The sequence below is a fragment of the Antechinus flavipes genome, chromosome 1, assembly GCF_016432865.1.
Source record: "Antechinus flavipes isolate AdamAnt ecotype Samford, QLD, Australia chromosome 1, AdamAnt_v2, whole genome shotgun sequence".
Taxonomy (NCBI): domain Eukaryota; kingdom Metazoa; phylum Chordata; class Mammalia; order Dasyuromorphia; family Dasyuridae; genus Antechinus; species Antechinus flavipes.
Window position 1 is genome coordinate 91606711 of NC_067398.1, and position 11163 is coordinate 91617873.

Sequence of the window (11163 nt, forward strand, 5' to 3'; positions counted from 1 at the left end):
GACTTTTTTTTTTAATTAAAGCTTTTTATTTTCAAAACACATGCTGGATAATTTTACAATATTGATCCTTGCATAGCCTTGTATTCCAAATTTTCCCCTCCTTCCTTCCACTCCCTCCCCTAGATGGCAAATAAACCAATATATGTTATACATGTTAAAATATGTTAAATCTAATATATGTAAATATATTTGTACAATTATCTTGCTGCGCAAGAAAGATCAGATCAAAAAGGAAAGAAAATGAATAAGCAAACAAACAACAACAAAAAGAGTGAGAATGTTATGTTATGATCTACACTTAGTTCCCAAAGTCCTCTCTCTGAGTGTGAATTGCTCTCTTTATCACAAGATCATTGAAACTGTCTAGAATATGAGACTTTTCTGAGGTCATACAAGGAATAGCAATGCTGGGCTATAAATTCAGGACATCTGCTTCCAGATTCCATGTTGTTTGTCTCCAGGTTTCTTTGGAAAAACCTGTCCATTGATAGTAGGAGAAAGAAAACTCAGAGAGGAAAGAGAGGGTGGGAGAGAGCCAGACACAGAGACAGACAGAAAGAGGAAGAGGGATGGAGTGAGGGAAGAAGGAAGGAAGGGAGAGAAGAAGGGAAGGAAGGGAAAGAAACAGACAGAAACAGAAGAGAGAGAAGGGAGAGAAAAGGGAGAGATAAAAGATAGAAGGGGAAGAAGAGAAAGAGAGAGACAGAAAAAGAGAGAGGGAAAACAGGGGTGACAGAGAGCGAGAGAGAGAGAGAGAGAGAGAGAGAGAAAGAGAGAGAGAAAGAGATGAATGGAAGAGGAGAGAAGAGGAAAAAGGAAGGGGGGGGTAGAGAAAGAACCACTAAAAGTAAAAGCTTTTTATTTTTTAAAAAAAGTTCTTTATCTGAAAATAAGGTAGCTGGTGAATGTTACCTCTGATGGGAGACTAGAAATAAAAAGAAAAGGTAAATGGTCAGTGACATAGCCTAAAGTGGTGAAAGAATCAAGGAATCAATCATCAGCATAATGAGACCCACTATTTACCACTTACATGATTTTGAGCAATACTCTAGATCTGTCAGTCAACTATAAAGCACCTACTTTGTGTCAGAAACTGTGCTATGAACCAGGGACCCAACAAAAAGGAGGGTAAGTGTCCCTCCTCTCAAGGAGCTCATAGTCTGTGAAAGGACTTTACAACTTTATATTCTTTCAACTGTAAAGTGATCATCTTTTTATTGAGGGGGAAGTAACTCATGGATAACAGAGGTCCCTAAAGATTAGAAAAAAGTAAATTCCCAGCTCCTTAACAACTTTAATATTCTTTCAACTGTAAAGTGATCATCTTTTTATTGAGGGGGAAGTAACTCATGGATAACAGAGGTCCCTAAAGATTAGAAAAAAGTAAATTCCCAGCTCCTTAGCAGGGAAGAAAAGATAATTGAGGTAATTATACCCTGCCTACTTAACCTCAATACCTAGTGAGACATTAGAATAAATTATTCATTAATTTTCAGCTGCCTGAAAGATCCTTAACAGAGTAATTGACTTGCCTCTGAGAAAAGTCAATGTACTGAAACAAATTAAATTTCATCAAAAGATGAAAAAGATAACCCTCAAAGAGCTTACCTTCTAGTGTGGTATAGGAGGGTATGGGACATGTACAGAAAGCAGAGTGCAGGAGTCCAGAAATGTAAGAAGCCAAATGCCAAGACAGTTATGAGAAGAGAATAAGGAATCAAGAGGTCATTATTGGCCATGGGCCTGATGGAGGCTAGTTGGAGGAAGTGCCATGTAAGTTACTCCTACAGTGCTGTGAGAAATAACCCAATAATGCATAGTGTGCATTTGGGGAACTTTAAGTAGTCAAGTTCAGCAGGAATATATAATGTCTGAGGAAGAAAAGTATGGAATTGGGATGGAAATAAAGGCAAATTATTGGAAGGTGAGACTACCAAGCTAAGGAATTTACATGTTATTCAAAAGACAATGGGAAGCCACGAAAGGTTTTTGAGTGGGAAAATGATGTGATGGGAACAGTTAATTGGGAAAGGAAAAGTTTGCCAGATTAACAGAGGAAGAGACTTGTTAGGAGGAAAGTAAAATATACTGTATTAATAAGAGCTTAAACTAAGATGATGGCAGTGGAAAAGATGATTGTCCTCTCATCTGTTCTATTTGATAAGGAGTGATGTCCTTATTAGATTGTGAACTTCTTAAGGGCAGGGATGTCTTTTGCTTATTTTTGTATTCCTATCATTAAGCACAGTACCAAGTACACAAAAGGCATTTAATAAATGTTTATTGACTGACTAATATGAGACAAATTTCAGAGTTATAATTGACAAGAGTAACCAGCTAATTTGATATAGAGGGGAAAGGAGAGGGCAGTTTAGTTCTTTTTATATCCAGCCTCTGAAATTGGGAGAGTAGAGATACTATTCACATTAGCAGTTATTGATTTGCTTGTTTAATTTATTGGTTCCATTTATTTATTGAGCAGTAGCATGACATGGTAGAAAGTTTGCCTTGGTCTAGGAAGACTTGAATTCAGGTCCTGATTCTGGCATATATTGGCTGTGTGACTTAGATAAGTCCTTTAATCTCTCGGTGTTATAGCAGACCATAATTGCAGAAAAAAAAAAAAAAAGATGCCAAATTGCATTGGTATAGGAAGTTTCCTCATCTGGAAGTTTCCTACACCAGTGAAATCACAGAACCAGTCAAGTATCCCAATTTGTTGATTTGAAAGTCAGATGGAAAAGCAAATTTTAGGGGAATGAAGATAAAATGAGCAGCAACACCTTGCAAAAGTAAGAGAGATGACTTTGAAGAAAAATCTTGGCAAATGCTCTCATTTGAAATGTCTCTTGATTTGAAGGGGTTGCTGTTGACAGATCTCTACGCTGACCTAAATTTTTGATGACAAGAATGAACCAACAATCCACCCTCGCAGTGACCCAGTATAGTTATTCAATTGGACAAATCCAAACCTACAGCTTACAGCACTTTGATGGTTCACCTGAACTTTTGTAGCTGAAAGAGCAGGTTTGACCAGTAAGGTCACAAGAAGAAGGAAGTTCCAACATCCCCACACCTGTGAAGACAATATGATTATCTGGACATTTATACAAAATCTCCAATCCAGCAGCAAAACTACCATGATAATGGTAGATTTTTATTTGCCATATATATGTTAAACTGCAATTTTGTGCTAAAATAATGAAAGCCACAAGGATTGCAAGCACTTACTAATCTGCCAGGCTAGGGCTAAATGCTGGAAATACAAACACAAGAAAAAAAGAAAGATGGTCTCACCCCTCAAGCAGCTTTTATTCTAAGGGAGGAAGACAACATCTAAAAGTTGCAAATTAGGTGAGCAAAAAGTAGAAAGAAGGTAGGTTGGAAAAGTCAGGAGAGTCAAAAGCAAAGCCAGGAAAAGAATGAAAGGAAAAAAAAACTTGCATATAAGAAGACGAATGAAAATTTGTCATGAAGTCTCCAATTTAATATAATGGAAATATTGGGTGGACAATCAAGAGACTTGATGTATGTCACAACTCTGCCATTAATTCACTGTGTGACTTTGGAAGAATCAGTGTAACTCTCTGGAACTTGGTCTTTTCAACTGTTAGATAAAAAAGTTTTACATTAAATGGTCTTTAAGTTCCTTTACTTCTAAATTTCTGTGATTCCAAGTACCACATTCTGATTTTTTTTCTTCCTATTCTGGGGAAGAACATTCCTATAGGATGATTCTGTTGTCCAAACTCTAGTGAACTGTTAACTGTTGTGAAATATATTCAAAGGTATACTGAGACAAGTGCTGATTATCTAAGAAGTCTGCCTATAAAATTGTGGTAGATCACATCATCACCAGCAACAATTTTTTTTTTAAGCAGATCATATCAGAACTGACTACAAAAACTAGTCTGAAAATGTTCCAAGTTTGATATAAAAACTTCCCATTTCACAATAAATGGAATTATTTGGGGAGGATAAATAAGACTGTCAGAAAACAAAAGCTACCAGTTCTTCAAGAACATATTGTTTCAATGGAATGACCCCATCCAAAGATATGGAAACCCATTGGGCTGGGTGACCTGACCAAGAGCTAGAGTTTTCTCCAAAGATGTACTGCCTGTATGTCATTTATATGCCTTGTCCCTCATTTCGCAAACTTAGAATCCTAGAATTGGAAGCTAATTCAAAGGTCATCTAATCCATTCTCCTACCCATTTCAATATATCTTTTATAGCATCCCTGAACTCTATAGTATCCAATTTCAGCTGGAACACTTGTGTTCTCAGGCTCCATTCCCCAAGCAACCCCTTTTATCATCAACCAGCTCTACCTGTTAGAAAATTCTTCCATTTATAAATGTCCATATTGGCCTCCCCATTGATCCTAGCTCTCAGTAGAGAAATAAAGCAACAACAAATGACAGTTTCAATTAACTCAGCCACTGTTGGATGATTTGGAAGGGCAAGAGGAAATAGAGTGAGTCATGCTCCAACAAGAATTATTCCAGATAACAGGGCTACTTCAATGCAGTCCTCATTCCTCACCATCACAGAGCATTAATAGCAAGCACCTGAGTTTCCACAATGAACTACTGAGTTGATATAAAACTGTTTTGCTTCATGGCCAGAAAACCATGAGAGCCTGTAGGGTTGTTATTGCCTTACATCCTCTGGAAAGGACTCAGAACTCCAATAACAATATTACATGTTAATCATTAAATGAGTTTGTCTGTTTTTGTCTGGGGACAATACATTTTGATCTTTGTCCTGCTTCTATAAAGATGAGTGGCTCAGTCCCACATAGCCTGGAAGTAAGCTCATGTTGCTGTTTGTATCCACAGAGCTCCTTGGAAGGCATGACTATGCCCCAAATGCTGAAAAGCTTAATATTGTTCCTCTATGTAGGTACATGTTGAGAGGAAGAACAACAGAGAATACAAGTTATCCTTTTCAATCAAGTCACATATACTCAAACAGGGGAAAAAATGGATTTGAGGACAGAAGACTTGAGTTTGAATCCTGGCTCTCTGCTATGTTACTTGTGTGACTGAGGAAATCTTTTACCCTCTCTGACTTAGATTCCTCACCTGTAAAAAGAGGGGATTGTACCCCCTTTTAATATTCTCTGATTCTATAAAATAAAGTTTTTGTTTTTGCTTACTGGCCAGTGTCTCTCTCTCCCTCTCACTTTCTCTCTCCTTTCTTCCTCTCTCTCCCTCTCCTTTCTTCTCTCCTTCCACTTCCTTCTTCCTCTCCCTTCCTTCCTCCCTCTCTCTTTCCTCTCCCTTTCTCTCCATCTGTCTCTGTTTCTGTCTTCTCTTTCCCTCTCACTTTCAGTCTCTGTCTCTCTCTCTCTCTATGCATATATGTGTATATATCTCTAACTTTCTATCAGTCTCCCTTTCCCTTTTCCCCTCCTAATGCCCTCTTCTTTCTTCCTCCCTCCCTCTCTTTTTCTCTCTCTCTCTTCTTCCTTTCTCTTTCTCTCTCTCCTCCTTTCTTCCCTCCTTCCACTTGCCTTTTCCTTTCCTTTCTTCCTCCCTCTCTCTCTCTCTCTCTGTGTTCTCTCCCTTTCTCTCCATCTGCCTATTTCTGTCCTCTATCTGTCTCTCTGCTTCTGTCTCTCTTCGTCTCTCTATCTCAGTCCGTCTCTCTTTTCTCCCTCTCCTTTCCTGTTCCCTTCCCTCCTCTCCCTCCCTTGCCCTCCTCTCTCTCTCTCCCCTCTTCTCTTTTTCTCAAAATAATCTCCTGCAAAAGAGGGGATATTTCAAAAGACTCTTGTGCTCTTCCATAATACAAAGACTTTTTTAAAGTATCCAAGCAATAGAAAAAGCATTTCATACTTCAGCTAAATATATGAATCAGGCAAATGTGCCCTCCACTGATATACTGCTCCATAAGAACCCCACAATTAACCTATGGTGGCTTATGTAGGCTATTTCCCAATAGAATCCTTCTGGAACTATTGTCTTATCACTCCCTATTAATGATTCTCTTCACATTAAAATGAGCCTTCACTTTTGCCCACCCCAAATGCAGTGGGATCCCCTTGAAATGTCTTTCTGTCATTTTGTGATTTAAACTCTGAATTCTAGAGGTTTCTACAACTTCCCTAGGCTTCAAGATTAGGTTTTCTGTGCTGGCTTTGAGAAGAAGGAATTGAAAGAATGGATTGTACTCCACTAAGCAGCTTAATGCAGTTTTAATTCCTGTTGTCATTGAATCTTTCATCTTGTCCAATGGCATTTCCTACGTAGCAGTCCCAGATGGGGAAACGTTGAGCAATTCACCAAGCAATGATGATTTATGATTTCGATGGAACCTGCCATTTCAGCCACAGAAGAGCAGCTGGACCATGAATATATTCTCTGAGCTGTAGGTTTGAATGTGTTGACTTGAATAATCATGTTTGTGATTGCTAGAGTGGGTTGTTGGTTCATTCTTTTCATCAAAAGTTTAGGTCACTGGAAAGTTCTGTCAACAACAACCACTTCAACATAAGAAGCATTTCAAATGCTTACAAGGCAATGAGAAACTATTCACAGATGTCACTCTTCAACATCTATGCTGGCTTTGCAAAGTGTTGGGGCTCATTCTGTTTCACCCACAAAAGGCCTGTAGTTGTATTCCTGGAGATCTTAGCAGAAGTACCCTATAGAAGAAAGCAGTAAGACAAACATAGGGAGATTTAAAAGAAAAGAAGAAAAAAAAAAAAAAAAAACGAGTCTGTCTCTAATTAGTAGCTAAGAGTAATTTATTTTAAAATATTCCAAAACGTTAATACTTAGAGAAATCAAAATTAAAGTAACTTTGAGGTTCTATTTCATACACATCAAATTGTCCACAAAGTGGGCAAACATGGAAAATGAGAAAAGTTATAAGGACAATGGAAAAATAGGTCCAGTAATGCACTGTTGATGAAACTATGGATAGGTATGCCATTCTGGAAAACAAGATGGAACAATACCTCAAAAGTTACTAAATTGTTCATTTTCCCTGAGACCTGTGACCCAGCAATAACATAACTAGGTCTATACCCCTAAGAAGATAAAAGAAAAAAATTTTAAAAAGGAAAAGGTCCTATGCATGCAAAAATATTTATGGTAGCTCTTTTTGTAATAGCAAGAAACTGGAAACTAAGAGGAAATCCAGTTGGAAAATGGCCGAAGAAATTATCGAATATTAATGCAATGAACTATTATTGTGCTGTAATCAAGAGATAGTTTCGAAAATAAACCTGGAGAGATTTATATGCATAGTGAAATGGGAAGAACCAGAGAGTCACAATATCGTAACAAGACAATTTGTTTCTTTAAATATGTTTTTATTGATATTTTCTGTTTCTTATATCACCCACAGTTATTCCATATAACCTGTTCTTTAACCCTCTCCAAGAGCCATTCCATATGACAACATTTTTAGAGGAAAAAAAACACTCAGCTCATCTTATCAACACATTGAAAATATTTGAATGTGTAACACCCATGGACCTGCCATGTTCACAAGTGGCAGGTTGGGGGTGTCTTGTTATATTTTTTCATTTGAGTCCCACTTGAGATTTATAATTTTGTTACATTACTTTGGGTTTTTTTTGTTTTGTTTTGTTTTTTTTGCTGTATCCTTCTTCTCATTTATATTGTTATATTACTGCTTATATTCTTTTCTTGGTTTTGTTTACATCACTCTGCATCAGTTTATATAGATTTTTTTCATGCTCCTTTGTATTCATCACATACACATCATTTCTTATAGTATACTAACATTCTATACATTTATGAACCATAGCATTATCTCCTCTTGACCTATCTGTATTCCTTTCTTTTTTTGTCTAATTGCTATTGCTGCCATTTTTGTTGTTGGTGGTGTTTATTTAGAAGTATACAACTCTTTGTGACCCCACGGGCCATACTGTTTATAGAATTTTTATTGACAAAGATACTGAAGTAGTTTGCCATTTCCTTCTTTAGTGAATTAAGGCAAACAGAGGTTAACTCAGGAACTCCATGCCCAGTGCTCTATCCACTGAGCCTAATTGCCTATAATTATACCAAATAATAGTGAGAAGAGTAGACATCTTTGCTTTACTCTCATATTTATTAGAAAAGGTTCTAGTATATCCTGTCTGCATATGATGCTTGCTTTGGGGTTTAGATAGATGCTTTTTATGAAAAATTTTTAAAAGGTCTATGTCTAAACTTATAGGGTTTTTAGCATACAAGAGTGGTATACTTTGTCATGAACTTTTTCTTTCTCTATTGAGATCATCATTGGTTTGTATATTTAGGTTTTTAATATGATTAATTGTGTTGTTTTCCTGATGTTGAACTATCCTTGCATCCCTAGTATAAATTCTGCTTTATCAAATAGAATGATTTCTTGAATAAATTACTATATATTTTGTTTGATAGGATTTTGATTAAAAAATTTGCAATGTTCAAAAATTATATTGGCATATTATTTTCTTTCTATGCTTTATCTTTCCCTGTTTTAGATACTATATTTGTCTCATAAAAGGATTTTGGTAAAATACTTTCTTAATTTTTGAGAATAATATATGAAGTGTGGTTACTAGTTGTTCTTTAAAAGTTTGATAGAATTCCGCCTTGAATCCATCAGGACCAAAAATTTTTTCTTTGTTAATTACTTCAATGTTGATTTTTTTTTTTTTTTCTGAAATTATATTTTTTTAAAATTTCTCTTTGGCCTTCTGAAATTTTGAGTATTTTATGTTTGAAGGGTTTTTTTTTTAATTTTTTGTTATGTCCTTGGTTTTGTTCACATTTAATTGTGCAAAATATGGTATGTGCATAATAATTATTCTTATTGTTTCCTCTGAGTTTGCCATGATGTCACCTTTGAAAAAAAATTATTAGTCTTTTCAAAGAACCAAATTTTATTTCTATGAAGTTTTTTGTTTCTAATTCATCTGTTTCTCTTCTAATTTTCAATATCTCCTCTTTTGTGTTTATTTTAGTTTGTTGATTTTCTAGTTTTCAAGAAAATGCATGTTAATTTTTTTTCTTTTTTGTTAATGTGTATTTGCAGCAATACAATTTTCCCCTAAGGACTCTTATAGCTGCATCCTAAAAACTTTGGTATATTGTTTCATCATTATCATTTTCTTTTGCATAGTTATTCATTGTTTCTATCATTTATTTTTTGATCCACTTATTATTTATCATCATTAAGTCTCAATTTGAGTTCCTCTACTAATTTCTGTTTTTATTAGGTTATGGTTCCTAAAGGATGTATTGATGATTTCTGCCTTTTTACATTTATTTGCATTATTGTTGTGCCCTTGTTAATGGTCAGTTTCTATGAAAGTTTCATTTGGTATAGAATGTGTATATTCCTTTGCTGTTCTACTTAAAAGATGTCATAAGTCTTTTAACTTTGTTCAGTTCTATATTTTTCTTTTTGTTTATCTTTCTGTTATCTATCCAAAACTAATACAAGAATACTGAAGCCTTTTATTATTATTATTATTTTTACTGTCTCTTTCTCCTTGAAAGGTGTTTCCTTTATGTTTCTTGATGATGTTTCCTTTATGAATTTGCATGTTAAGGAGTCTATAATATATGTTTGTTTTGGGCATTGTTTTGTTGTCCATAGTTCCTTTCACCATTATATAGTTTCCTTGTTTATCCCCTTTTTGAAAGTGACTTTTGTGTTGCCAGTCCCAACTGGATCTTGTGTTCTTTTCCTGAGATTTTGTGGAGTTTAACACAGGTCCCACATGCGTACTATTTTATTCTTCAGTTAAGTAGAACAGGCAGTTAAAGATTTTGTAGCACCCTTTTCCCTGGCACTAGTGTTCAGAGCTTTATAGCACTGGTGCTACAGGATTGCAGCCCCCAGCAGTCCTTTGCTACTGAAGGACTTTGACCAAGCTGGTTGACATGGCCTGAGAAAACTTTACATACTAATATTATAATATCCACCTATAATGTTATGGTAATAGAATGTTATTAGTTATCTACACTTTAACATGAATAAGAAATTTTAAAATGAGTTGAGGTAGATAGAATTCTAAGAAGAATCCACAAGAGAGATGGCTGCTTCTCTATTGAGAGGAAAAAGGGAAGGGATGAAATCAAGAATGCTGATGTTTTTGCACAATACCAGGTTCCATAAGGAGATGCTCCTGGATTTTGGTTCCATTTGCTCTATGGCCATGGACCCCAGAAAAACTTCCTGGGAAAGAGACAAGTTTCCTTGTCTTATCCTTGGATAAGAAATTCAGGTAATATAACTTAACTAAGTTAACTAAAGTAACTTAACATAACTAACGCAACTTGAAAACTAATTATTAAAAAGGTTTTTCTTTGCATCGATCTAATATCCACTTCTCTGCAATTTCCACACATTGTTCCTAAGCTCACCATCTGGACCACAAGCAGAGCAAATTGAATCCTTCTACCATCTGACAGCCTTTCTATAGTTGAAGACAGCTCCCATGACCCAGCTGAGCATTCTGTTCTTTAATTTAAACATCTCCAGTTGTTTCAATTAACCCTCTAAACTATAGAGTCCAGTTCTCTTAATATATTTTTCCCTCCACTGAATGCACTGTCATTTTCCTTCCTAAAATATGGCACCAGAACTAACTCTAATAATTCATCAATATATTGATGAGATGACAGTAGGACAGGCTTCATTGTGAATGAAGGTAGCACTTTTAAATATCAGTGGATCACATTGAGCATCTAAATTAAACATTTATACATGTATTTGCATGTTCTTTTGTATGTTGTGGCTAAAAAGGAAACAAAAGCCAGTGGCCACAATTGGAAAGGACAATTAGCAAATTAAGGAAACAAGAATTGCCCTTTATTTCTGCTGTGGAGGATAAATGTTTAAAGGACAGTTAGATGGCTCCATGGATAAAGCCTGAGCCTAGAGTCAGGAAGACCTAAGTTCAAATGCAATCCCAGGCACTTAACTAGCTGTGTGACCTGGCCAATTTACTTATCCCTGTTTGCCTCATTTTCCTCAATTGTAAAATGGAAACAATAATAACACCAATCTCACCAAGTTGTGAAGATCGAATGAGAAAATATTTGTGAAGTGCTTAGCACAGCTTGGTACATAATAAACACTATACAAATGTTAACTATTATTATTATTTAAATGAGATACTGTGCCTTGATCACAAGCATCA